The sequence below is a fragment of the Podarcis bocagei genome (genome assembly GCF_964188305.1).
Source record: "Podarcis bocagei genome assembly, chromosome: 11".
NCBI classification, from domain to species: domain Eukaryota; kingdom Metazoa; phylum Chordata; class Lepidosauria; order Squamata; family Lacertidae; genus Podarcis; species Podarcis bocagei.
Genome location: NC_138136.1, coordinates 50,844,791 through 50,857,862, shown reverse-complemented (window position 1 = coordinate 50,857,862; position 13,072 = coordinate 50,844,791). Strand labels below are relative to the sequence as shown.

Genomic DNA, 13,072 nt, shown 5'->3' with positions numbered 1-13,072 from the left:
GTGTTATTTCTCAACGAGGGGGGTGGCTTTGGGGTCTTGACATGCAAAGAAATGTATGTGTCTCCATCATCAGCCAAAACTCAGACATCAAAATCTAACAGCCCTGGTTTATTGTTCTCCTTTGTAGGATGGTGTGGCATCCAGCCAGGTAAGGGTGGAGGAATGCCTACCCCTTCCCTGGAGAACATAATCACTTAGCTGTCGCTATGGCAACATAGCTTACCCTTAGTGATGCTAATGAGAGCACATAACTGGCCAGCTAAGGCTATTACTTTACAAAGAGGCTAGTCTGACTGGTTCAGCTATTTCTCTTGCTAGATTTTTACACACACACACAACAAGAACAACAACCACCACCACCACAACCTATAATGATTTATTATGTTCCAGAGTAGGGTATGGAGACATTCCCATCAGAGGAAAAAGATGATTGCAAGAATTCATTCCATTTTGACTGGAATCTGTGCATATAGAATGTAAATTGTGTAACCTCTCTCCCCTGTAACCTGCTAAATGAGTAGATGGTACCATGATCGATGTGCAGCGCATCCATTTTAAACAGTCATAAATGTCACAGGGCTTTCAGGCAAGGCATGTCCAGAGTGAGGAATCAACTCTTTATAGTTGAAAGTATATTTCCAAGTTAGGGAAAGGCATGTCCATCAGCCCCACATCTCTCAGCTACTCCTAGGTGTGCACCCAGGGAGGAAGTGGTTGCAACAGAGAGGCCCCGCCCCCAACCTCAACTTTGGCATCTCTCCCACCTGAGCTGCATGCAAGCAGACGAAGACTACGCCTGCATGTAGCCCCCACCTGCTCCTCCCTCTTCAGTCCTAGCCTGATCCTGAGAGACAGTGGAGCAGGGGAGGTAGGAGTAGCAGGAGGAGGAAGTGTGGAAGCCCTTGACTTATGTCTCCCCCCCTCCTCCCACCTCCTGCCACAGCCTGACCTAGCTCTCTTTTTTCTCCCCCCCCCCAATAAATTTTTATTATTTTCCTTACACAATCATTCTTACAATACATTCACCAACATATAAACCTTTTTGCTCTGCTGAGCTTGTGACTTCCCTCCTTCCCTTCAGCTGGTACCCCTTATCAAATCCAATATTTTAATTTTTAACATCTTATCTACATTGTAGGAGTTACTTCAGTCCTGCTAGCGTCTTTAAGTTTTTACAGTTCTCCTGTAGATAAACAGCAAATTTACTCCAATTATCCTGGAATTTCTGGTCGTCCTGGTCCCGAATTCTGCCGGTCAGTTTGGCTAACTACTCATAATCCATCACTTTCGCCTGCCACTCCGCAATAGTAGGAATTGCTTGTGATTTCCATTTTTGGGCCAACGAAGTCCTCGCAGCAGCTGTGGTATACAAAAAATAATCTGCCTGACCTGGCTCTTGCACCTGTTCTTCACTCTCCAGTCCTTCAGCTTCTCCTGCCTCTGACGCTCACCTCTTGACTCCCCCACATCACAAATCCTTTCTTCCAAGCCAGTCTCCAACTGAGCTTCTCCCGATGCCCATTCCTCAGTATTCCTCAGTATCCACCTTCTAGTGAGGGGTGGGTAATTAATCTTGTTAATTTCTACCCACTCAACACATGCCTTTCCATGCAGGCAAGCAAGCAAGAAGCATTATCAGAGTTCAAGGACACATTCCAGCCAGGTAAAATTACTCAAGGAAGGTGTGAAGCAGGGCCACTGAGAGGTGTGGCCTGGGGAAAGTCTTGAGGGCCAGATAGGGAGGACTGGAGGGCCGCATCTAGACTGTGGGCCTGAGGTCCCGGTCCCAGCCCCCTGATTATTGCAGCCCTTTAAAGTGTTTTCCTTTGAGAACCACATAGATTCTGATATTTCCAAAAGTCTTGGACATTTTCCCTTTCATCTTAGACACTTTTTTTCTACCATTTTTTTATTATTATTATTTCTACCAAGAAGAATATAAAATGTTGATAGTGTTCCTCTTATATATGGCTCCTGAGGAGGTCAGCTGAACTCTGCCACCACTGAACACTCTCATTATATATTGAATAATATGCCTAATGTGAAATATGGATGGAAACATTATGTTCCCCTGCATTGTAATGGTTCACTTAATGTTTCAAATTAAGCCAGAGTGTCATCCTTAACAAAGTCTATAATTCTAGAGAAACTGTGATGTTTCTTCCTTGAAAAGATCCCCAAAGATTATTAACATGGGTAAGTTTTATCATTATGAAAGTTACAGGAGACAGTTTGGGAACTTCATCTGAGCTTGAATTTCCCCCAAACTGTATATTCAGTAATGGATTTCTGTACACCAGTACCGCTTCCTTTAGCATAGGAAGGCTTTTAATGGCTGTTTCACACCATTCTGTTCCAGGGCTAACAAAGGAACATCTTCAGATTTCATAAACTGAAGTGCTGCAATTTGTGGCATGAAGTAATATAGGAATGTACTAGCACCAATGGAAGCCAAAAGCAGCTTTAGGAAAGGTGTGTGTGGTGTTGTCAGGATTGTAATGTCATTGAGGTGGTGGGGGAAAGGGTTAAACTCCTTGCCCTTTCAACATAGTCCCAATCCTGATTTGTCCAATGGGTTGGGCTGCATATGAAACCTACAGCCTAACCCTTATTCATGTTTACCCAGAAGGCAGTGCTACTGAATTCAAATATTCCTAAGTTGGCATGCATAGAACAGCAACCTTACTTTATGGAATGGGCAGCAGAAACTTCAGATCAAGCCAAAGGGCGCCAGGCTCACACAGATCCACCTCTCATGGCTGAGATCCAGCGAAGGGGTCAGTGGCTGCTCTGGCAGTTGAAGGGACTTGGTAGTGGAGGAAGAAGCAGATTTATGACCATATTGTGGGTTCTGCTAAATCCATTCCCTTTCTCCTCAAATCCCTTGCACTGTTCTTTGGTCAAAAACCAGCAGGAGATCTTAATTTTCAACCCTCCACAAAGGTGAGCAAAATGTAGACTGGGATATACTGGTAGTCTCTAATTTGCAGTAGCTCTGCAAGCATTTTTCTCCCAATTGTTTAACAACAGCAACAGTGACAAAATTTAATCTCTCATGCCCTGAATTACACTGCTCAGATGGAGCAGGGGGTGGAACCAAACACTCAAAGTGAGAACTAGGAGTGGATTTTTGTGTGAAAGGACTCCATCCAAGTTCTGGTACACAGAGCAAAATAAATTCCTTGCTGCAAAATTCTTTGGTTCCTTGTCTTTTGCACCTGTCTTTGGTTTTGGTGAATCTTGGGATTCTCCTAATAGGCAAAGTAGATCCCAGAAGTCTGAAGTCTGCTCACTCCTGCCTTAAGGCAGCTTAAATGATGTTCTGGAAGTTGAAGGAAGTAGGCTATTGGTAGAGAAGAGAGATAAAACAAATAATGGAAGAGGGAAAAGTAAGCTCAGTTTTCCAAATCCTTTTTGTGATGGCCTCCCATTAGAGACTGAAAAGGTCATGGAAGCAGCCTAAAATCCCACACACACTTATTCATTTATTTAATGGTGCTTGTACAACACCCCACCCCCAAAATAAAGTTCTCTGGGTGGCTTACAATAAATATCAAAACTATTTAAATATAAAATATTGCTGCAAGGTAGGCTAAGCTGAAAGAGAGAGTGACTATTCCAAGTCCACCTGCTGAGGTTTATTGCTAAGTAGGAATCTGAACATGGATCTCTCCTTTGCGTGAGTCTGATGCTCTCACCTGTGTCATCGGCAACCTATAGCCCTCAGCCTGTTTTCATAAGGTCCTAGACCTAATTTCATGAGAGTGGTGAGCAGATAAATAATTGGGTACCACTGGAATATGGCTCTTGACGGATCCCACCTGATGAAGCACAACCCTGAACAGAAAAAAGTCAGCTACCTTTGCCCTAAGCCGCATTGCCTCTAATATGCACATGTAGTCAGCCATCCCCCCGGAATTGGGAGACAGAGACCCAACTCATTTCAGATAGCAGGGTCCTTCCATTGAGAATTTGGTGTCTCTCCATAAGGGAATGAACTTGGAATGCCTGATTTAAAACCAGTTTAGGTCCCTGGGAGTACACAGTTGCTCACTCATGAAGATGGGTCCACTTACAAAAGAATATTCAGACTCCCCAAAACATTGTTCCATCGTTGGGCAACCCTCTGTTGTCACAGAGTTGTCCAAGATTTGCACTGCACCAGCCACTATGGGTGGGGGGAAGAAATCTGATTCAATTCGACTTTGAAGGCCGTTCGCATTTTTGCAAAATGGTAGGAGAATCAAAGCATGACTATCCTTCATGTTTTGCACTTCTCTGAATTTAAAATAAAAAAATTCCTTCCAGTAGCACCTTAAAGACCAACTAAGTTAGTTCTTGGTATGAGCTTTCGTGTGCATGCACACTTCTTCAGATACACTGAAACAGAAGTTGCCAGATCCTTCTATATAGTGAGAAGGTGGGGAGGGGTATTACTCAGAAGGGTGGTGGGAATGGGAGATTGGCAGATAGCTGAGATGAGCCTGTTGACGACTCATAATAATAATAATAATAATAATAATAATAATAATAATAATAATAATAATAATATCTTTATTGTCATTGCCCGCTCTCGGGGACAACGAAATTACTTGGCTGCTCCATCCACCCAGGTAGGGCACTCCACACAAAATCAAATCAACTATAAAAACACTAATTAAAACAATACAGTATAAAACAGCAAGGAAGATTAGATGACTTTCAAAGTCCAGGCTTCCCATTCAGGGCCGAGATCGCTCTGGGGAAGAAGCTGTTCTTAAGACGGCTTGTTCTTGTCTTCATCGTCCTGTATCTCCGTCCCGACGGCAGGAGCTCGAAGAGACAGTGACCAGGATGCGATGGATCTTTTACTATGTCCAGTGCCTTCCTATGGCACCTTGTGGCATAAATCTGCTCTAAGGTGGAGAGTGGGCAGCCAACAATGCTCTCTGCTGCCTTAACAACTCTGCACAACCCCAACCTGTCCCGGGTAGTACAGCTTCCGTACCAGTCTTAACGACTGTAATAGGTCTTACAGGAAAAGGCAAGGGGTGAGAAGGTGAGAAATGGCTTAGTCATGTATAATGAGAATAAGAATCCAATGTCTCTGTTCAGACCAGGTCTCTCCATGGTTTTAAGTTTGGTAATGAGTTGTAATTCAGCAGCTTCTCTTTCCAGTCTATTTCTGAAATTCCTTTGTAGTAAAACAGCTACTTTGAGATCTTGTATAGAATGTCCTGGGAGATTGAAGTGTTCTCCTACTGGTTTCTCTGTTTTGTGATTCTTGATGTCAGATTTATGTCCGTTTATTCTTTGGCGTAAGGTTTGGCCTGTTTGTCCAATATAGAGAGCTGAAGGACACTGTTGGCATTTGATGGCATACACAATGTTAGATGATGAGCAATTAAATAGTCCCGAGATGGTATGTGTGATGTTGTTGGGGCCAGTAATGGTGTTGTCCGGGTGTATGTGTAATTTCTCTGAATTTAGTACAGCTTGCCAGTCAAGTGATTTTTGCAAAGAGTCGCCCATCCCCACCAACCTCATGCCAGTTTCCTCAGATTAGAGATCAAAGTTTCCCCCCCTCACTGAAATATGTCCAAGTTCAGTATTCACTTATGGTCTGACTTGTTCTTCTGTTGCCTGTCTTTCCTTTATTACACATGGATTACATTTTGCATGTATGCAGCCTCCAAGAAAAGAAAATCTATTCTCATACAGACAGACACCAGCAGGGTGATTCACCATCCATTGCCTAACCCAAGGTGATGAATATTGATTTTTGTATAATGTATTTTTGGCTGCGAGAGCTCCTTCGCAGAAAGGATCATCTTCATGCCTTTTTAAAATCTAAGTAGATGGGATATACCTTTTGTGGTCATAAACATCTTATGATTCAGTGATTTAATTTTTTTTTTTTTACTCACACTTTTCTTCCTCAAATGTGGTGCTTCCTATTTCCCACCCCCCTACATCACAGCTCGCTTTCCCTCCTACTGAGACTCTTGCTCACCACATTTCTTTGTTGCTTCCTTTCATCTGGTCCTTTTTCTTATTCACTTGTTTGCCTTCCAATTACAAGTGGGCCCAGCAACAAGATGTTGAAGTGTCAAGGGCTTCTGTTCAGAGTTCCAGCCAGCCAGCCATGCCATCTTCTAAGAGACTCCATTCCACCACCACCCAGTTTCCCATTCCTCCTCCAACAGTCAATCATCATCCCATGGCCACTGAGCAGGCTCACTCCTCGTTGGACTCTTTTGGGTCTCTTTTGGGGGTTTATCCCCTTAAGGAGTATGTTCTTGGGCATGAATGGTGCTGTTTTGGTTGCATAAGGATTGGCACTCAGCAAATGAGTTTCCTGTTAGTATACAGCAGGGGTCTGCAACCTTTAAGACAAAAAGAGCCACTTGGACCCATTTCCGAAGAAAAAACAACAACTGGGAGCCACAAAACCATTGCGACATTTAAAACAAATATATCTCCGGAGCCACGATCTGACAGCGGGCGGGAAGGTGACGTCGGGACGGTGCGTGACTAACGCACGTACCGCCCCCATGCGACGTCACAGCCAGTACAGCGCCCGCCACAGTGAGGAGTGTCGGGGCGCACAATGCGCCTCCTCCCCTCACTAGTATCCGCCCCGGAGCCGCAGCAAAGATGTAAAAGAGCCACATGCGGCTCCGGAGCCGCGGGTTGCAGACCCCTGGTATACAGGATATAGATATTGTAGTTATGCCTATTCTAGATCTAGCAACTGCATGAATTATCTCCTTCCAAATTCTTCACGTGGGCCCCATTTTCCAAAAGCCAAGAGGGCTTTTGGAAATTTCAAACTGTGGGGGCAGGTATTGTGTGCTTCATACCATTGTATGCATTCATTCAGGGGCGTAGGAAGGGAGGGTGCAGACCGCCCTGGGTGAGGGGGTGACAAAATGGCACACCATGGAGGGCAGAACTTACCACAGGGCCTGGCCTGCAGTGTGCCTGAGCCACGCATCTCTCCTGGGAGTGAGGTGTTGGCTTGGGCCCCGTGCTGCCCAAAATGGCAGCATGGGGCTTGCGTCTACTAGGCAGACTCTGTGGGCAGCTCACCGCATGGCACCGCACCGCCCCCCTGGGCGGATTGCCGCGGCCCCCATGGATGGATCACCACAGTGCCCCATGCATGGATTGCCCCACCCCTCTGGGTGGCTCGCCCAACCCCAGCTGATCCGGGGGCTGGAGCAGCTAGCTACGCTCCTGCTTTCATTGACTTGTCATTGCTCCCTCAACGTGTTCAGGAGAAAACAGGTAATACAATAAAATTGATAAATGAGTTTCTTTCTTTGTCTGATGGCATTTAAAATACCATTACACTCGAGTAGCTAGCTAGTGAATCCCATGGGTTGATTGGTTGCACTTATATGCCACATTTCCACAAGCTGTGCCCAAATCAGCTGACAGCAAACACCCAAAACATTAAAATAGAGAACATTGGAATTACAAATATAAAAGTTACAGAACATGTCAGTAACTTCAAAATTACAAAAAACCAACAGTTTAGCAGACACAGAATAAATCCAACCAATCTAGGCTTACGTACATGAATGCAAAACAAAAACAAAAGTTAACCGACAATAAAGTTTTTGGTACTGGTCTACCTGCCCTCCAAAGAGCCTGGCTTACATACAGTTCAGAGGTGAGGGTGCATGATGTACAGCTGGCTCCCACACCTCTCCTCCAAAGGAGGCTGGCAGGACCAAAAGGCAAATGTTGAGGAGAGCCATGAGGACAAGTCTCTCCCCCAGCCTCTTGCAAGTACCAACTGCTGATGCAGGTTATAAGCAGTAGCTACAGGTGCAGGGTGGTATGCAAATAAAAAAAAATATATGGGTTTTTTTGCTCTGCTGGCCCTCATCTGCCCACCTTCTTAATTGCAAGTTGTCCAAGCAAAGGCATTGCCTGTCAGGTTCCCATTCTTCCTTAGTGTCTGTGTTGCCATTGTAGAACTCATCAGGGAAGAAGGTGGGGAGAAAACTTGAAGGTGTTTGTTGTTCCTTTCATTGGCTCTGGCTGCACCTACTCTTTCGGCTCCCTGTCTTCCACCCCGCCAGTCCCAAGAGGCACCAGCCACCTCTGTATTAAGGGAACACAGGTGTTCTTTTGTTGGTAGGCCTTGAGCGATCCTTCACACAGTACTCAAGCTAGCCACCATCATAGCCTCCTCCCCCCCTGTGGGTGGAGAAGAGAAAGTGTGCTAGAGACATGCACACAGTCTCATTCCGACTGACAAATACCTGGAGCCCTTGTTCAGCTCCCTTTTCTGGCTTGCTGTGGTTCGACTTCCTTTGCTGTGTACCCAGAGGAGAATGCCAGGAAATGCTTGTTTGGAAAGCCGCAGCTAACAGATTGGGAAATATACCGTATTGGCCTGAATATAAGCCTCACTTTTCCCCCCAATTCCGACCGTGAAAAGTTAAAGTGTGGCTTATATTCGCTACCTTATGTTATGCAGCCAGGAGCAAGGGGCAAACAGCGCCAGGAGTGCGGCAAAGCAGCACCCGCCCCGCGCATAGTCCCCCATCCTCTCCCCCAAGGCCGGGAAGGGAAAGGCCCACCACCCTCACCACCCTCAACCCTGCCCAGTGTGACAGGCTTCTTCTGGTTTTAAAGTAACAGGATATAACTGAGATAGAAACTGTTGTCTTTTTGGTGAACTAGGGGGCGAAAGGGAGAAGTTAATTACTTTAAGACATTCTTGATTGTTACTGTGTCCCCCTAGAGGAAGTTTGAAACTGTTACAACTGCAGCTGGGCTAAGGGGATTTTCCACTTCAAAACAACTCTGACTCTGATCGTGAGATTGACCTTGGGCTATATCTTGAGGGTTCTGGCAGATGGGAAAGAGAAGATAGATCTGTTACAAGCAACGAGGTCTGGCAGAGTATTTCGCACAGACAGTGGGCTGCAAAGAAGGGCTTCGACATCTGGCCCTTCTGGTTTACCAACAGTAACCTCATCGGCACAACCTAAATCCAAAGGTATGGCAACTGACGATGCCCTGGCTCAGGCACTAGGAAAAATAAATGAATCTTTGGAAAGAATAAGTAAACAAGTAGCCGAGGCATCGGGCAAAATTGATCAAAATACCACAAGTATTAATAATTTGGGACAGAAGGTAAATACCAATACAGAAACTATCCAGAAATTACTGCAGGAATCCACCTCGACACGAAAGACAGCCGAAGAGGCTAAGGAAATTGCAACTGCTACAGCCACTGTTGTAGAAGAGAAGATACCACCGTTGCACAAACAACTTGAAGACCACAAGTCAATACTGTCTATGATTGCGTTGAAGGAGAAACAAGCGAATTTAAGGGTCAGGGCCGTACCTGAATTGGAGAAACACAATTTGATTGAATTTCTTACGCAGGAATTTGCAGACTTTTGGAACCCAGATTTGAGGAAGGATAGTTTCAAGATAGTGAGTGCTTTCAGGCTTGGAAAAGGAGGGAGGAAGAAGAGGGTGAGAGACTGTTTGATCACCCTCCAAACAAAAGAGGAGAGAGACAAAATCTTGAGTCTGCACTTCCAGAAGACCTTGGAAATACATCAGTCAAAAGTGGAAATATTTAAGGATATTCTGAAACATCTTTTGGACCTTAGGTCCAATTATAGAGATTTGGTCGCCCTGTTGAGAAGCAACGGAATCATTTTTAGGTGGGAATTCCCCCAAGGCTTATCCTTCAGTTATAAAGGGAAAAAGATCAGAAACACCATAACCAGACACTGGAGATGGAATTATTTTTAACTGTTTTTTATTTTTTATTTTTCATTATGTAATATTGTGAAAACTTTAATAAATATTTAAAAAAAACCCTGCCCAGTGTGCAGCCAGGAGCAGTGAGGAATGAAGCGACTTATATTTGGTTATTTTTTTTGTTTCTCCCCTCCAATTTTGAAGGTGCAGCTTATATTCGGGCCAATACAGTATACAGTAGTACTTTGGTTCTTAAACTTAAACCATTCCAGAAGTCTGTTCCAAAACCAAATTGTTCCAAAACCAAGGCACGCTTTCCCATAGAAAGTAATGCAAAATGGATTAATCCGTTCCAGACTTTTAAAAACAACCCCTAAAACAGCAATTTAACATGAATTTTACTATCTAACGAGACCATTGATCCATAAAATGAAAGCAGTAAACAATGTACTGCAGTCACACAATCAATCAGTAGCTGAACTGGGTTCCACACAGTTACAAACACACACAAAAAAGAGCTGCAAAAACAAAAATGCAAAATAAATAGCAAAAAACAGACAGACCTCAGCATAACACTCAAAACGGAAGTGTGACACTCAAAATGGAAGCGTAACACTCAAAACGGAACACATTTGGCTTCCGAAAAAGGTTCACAAACCAAAACACTTACTTCCGGGTTTGCCGCGTTTGGGTTCCAAGTTGTTTGCGTACCAAGCCATTTGAGAACCAAGGTACCACTGTATAAAGGAAGGATCTGGCCATTTTCCTGGCTGCTTCCAGCATCTCTAGGCTCCCTTTTTATTGGCTCGAAAGCTTTATTCAAAAATCTCTCCCAAAAATGGAGTTTGTTTCTTTTGGAGAAGCCTGCATCTGCAACAAGAGGCAGTGCAGGCCAGTCCTCCCAGTTGTTTGTAGTGTGTCTCCCATTACCCAGACTTGCAGTTGCCCTAATACTGTGCATTTGACTCTTAACATTTATATTGTTTTGGCTATAGGATGCACATTGGAATCTGCCTTGTACTGAGTCAGATCACTGGTCCATCTAACTCAATACACTGACTGGCAGAGCAGATTTGCAGGGTTTCATAGTAGGGGTCTATCCCAGCCTGATCCAACATACGTGTTATGCTCCTATGTTCTTTTTTTAAAAAATTATATGCACATATCAACATGATAAGATGATGCAACAAACAGAAGAAATTCAGTTGAAATATCAGGCCACTTCAGAGGGTTACAGTTTTAGAAAGGACAATATGGACGGAGTAACAGTACATTCTACTCCTCTGTAATAATTGCTTGCATTTTCTTCACATATTGTGTGGAAGTGTCTGATACGTCACAGAAGAGAACCCAAGCGACCCTACAGTTTTTCTTGTAACCAGTAATTTCCCTTGTTAAAGTTTCCAAACATAAGCATTTTCAGTTTGCATGATTGTGCAGCTGTTGTTGTGGTTTACACAAAAGAAATGAATCCACGCCATGCTGTGTAACATGAGTCTCCAGTTCTTTTTAAAAGTCTGCAAATGGTGCCATCAGTTTTTAACTCCATCCACATTAAGGACCTAAGGCCCATCTGCACTATACATTTAAAGCAGTTTTATATCACTTTAAGCAGCCATGGCTTCCCCCAAAGAACCCCCAAGGAGTTTCCCTGGGAAGAGAGAACGACTGTTAAATCACTCTGAGAATTGTAGCTGGGTGAGGGGAACAGGGGTCTCCTAACAACTCTCAGCACCCTTAATAACAAACTGCAGCTCTCATGAGTCTTTGGGGCAAGCCATTATAGTGGTACCCCAGTTTACAAACTTAATCCATTCCGGAAGTCCGTTCTTAAACCGAAACCGTTCTTAAACCGAGGCGCACTTTCCCTAATGAGGCCTCCTGCCGCTGGTGCCTTTCCACTGTTCAGATTCCATTCTTAGACTGAGGTAAAGTTTGCAAATCGGGACACTACTTCCGGTTTTGCGGAGTTCGTAAACCAAATTGTTTGTTAACAGGACTGTTCTTAAACCGAGGTACCACTGTATTGTTCAAAGTGATATACTGCTTTACATTTATAGTGCAGATGGGGCCTTAAACTACTACCTTTATTTCCATTCTATTGTGTTTAGCTGTCTCTGAACTGATTTCTTCCAGACTTTTGCATCAGAAGACAACAGATTAAATATTAACCCTTGGAGGAGGAAATGTAAATGGAGTGGATCCAGGCTTAGTCATGCTTAGAGCAGGCTGATTCAAACTAACAAGACTCAGGGTGGCTGAGCCGACTTCCACGAGACCCTGGTATGTATGACTAAGCCTAGGTCCAGCCCTATGTCTGCTATCCAAAGGAGGAGCAATGCATGGGAGAAAGCAAGATGCATGACTGCAATTTGGATTGTTTTCACTATTGTGTGGTAACTTGTTGGGATACTCCATTTCCACCTTAAGGAACCGGCATGATTGTTGTGTGTCACATGTCTGTTTACACTCCAGCACAGCTTGCTGGGAACTTCCGTTTGTGTATAGCTTTTGCTTTAGCCATCCTGCTTTGGACATGAAGGAGATCAGACATGTTTCCTTTTGTCCTGATGTACGCTGAATAAACTGCTTGTAAATATGCTCACACAGCCTCTCCTGCAACTTCTGTTGCGCAGTGTTTACTCTGCTGAGTAGCATGCCCTAACTTCTGAAGCTCGGGTCGCAGATTCATGCTGCACCAAGAACTGGGGTTTGCCCGGCACACCGGCCAGCGGGCTGGAGCCAGCTGGGGGCCTGCCAATTGCCCCTGTTTCCTTGGTTGCATGCCAACAGTAACCAGCTACCAAGGAGGACAGGGATCGTGCACCTTGAATAGTTAATATCATTATAGTCCCATCTTTCTTCCATCCAGGTATTCAAGGCAACAAACAGGTGGCCTGGTCAGCTTAGAACCTTCAGCAGAGTGGCTGCATCTTGTGCTTTCAGGCCATGCTGGGAAAGAGGACCCAAAGAATCCTAGGAACTATAGTATGTTGAAAATGCTGGGAATTGTAGCTCCATGATGGGTAGTGTCAGGGAACTGACATCGGAGCCAGAGGCGGAGGCGAGGCTCTCAAACGATGCTGGAGAAGGGCCCAGCAGGGGGAGAGGCGGCTCACCAGCTGGGGAAGGAAATCAGCGTAACACCAGGGATAAAGGGGGGCAGATGGGGGAATCGGCGAGGGGGCTCCAGGACTCCTCGCCGGAGATCAGCGAGGAGAGCACGGGTCCTCCGCTACCCACGCCCTCCCTGCGCGGAAGCACAGGGAGAGTAGGAGGAGACTTGGCGTCAAACAACTTTTATGCTGGAAAAGGTTTAAGAAACGCCCACTGACGGATTCTGCCAGCGACTGAA

At 44.8% G+C, this 13,072-nt stretch overlaps 1 long non-coding RNA gene across 1 annotated transcript; it reads right to left on the bottom strand.

The window, feature by feature from the left end:
• Positions 1-977: 977 nt before the first annotated feature.
• On the bottom strand, positions 978-8,302 carry LOC308597421. Its single transcript, XR_014012966.1, has 3 exons — positions 8,256-8,302; positions 2,687-3,343; positions 978-1,359 (listed from the first exon to the last, which is right to left on the bottom strand). It is a non-coding gene; the product is annotated as an uncharacterized lncRNA (long non-coding RNA).
• Positions 8,303-13,072: the final 4,770 nt, after the last annotated feature.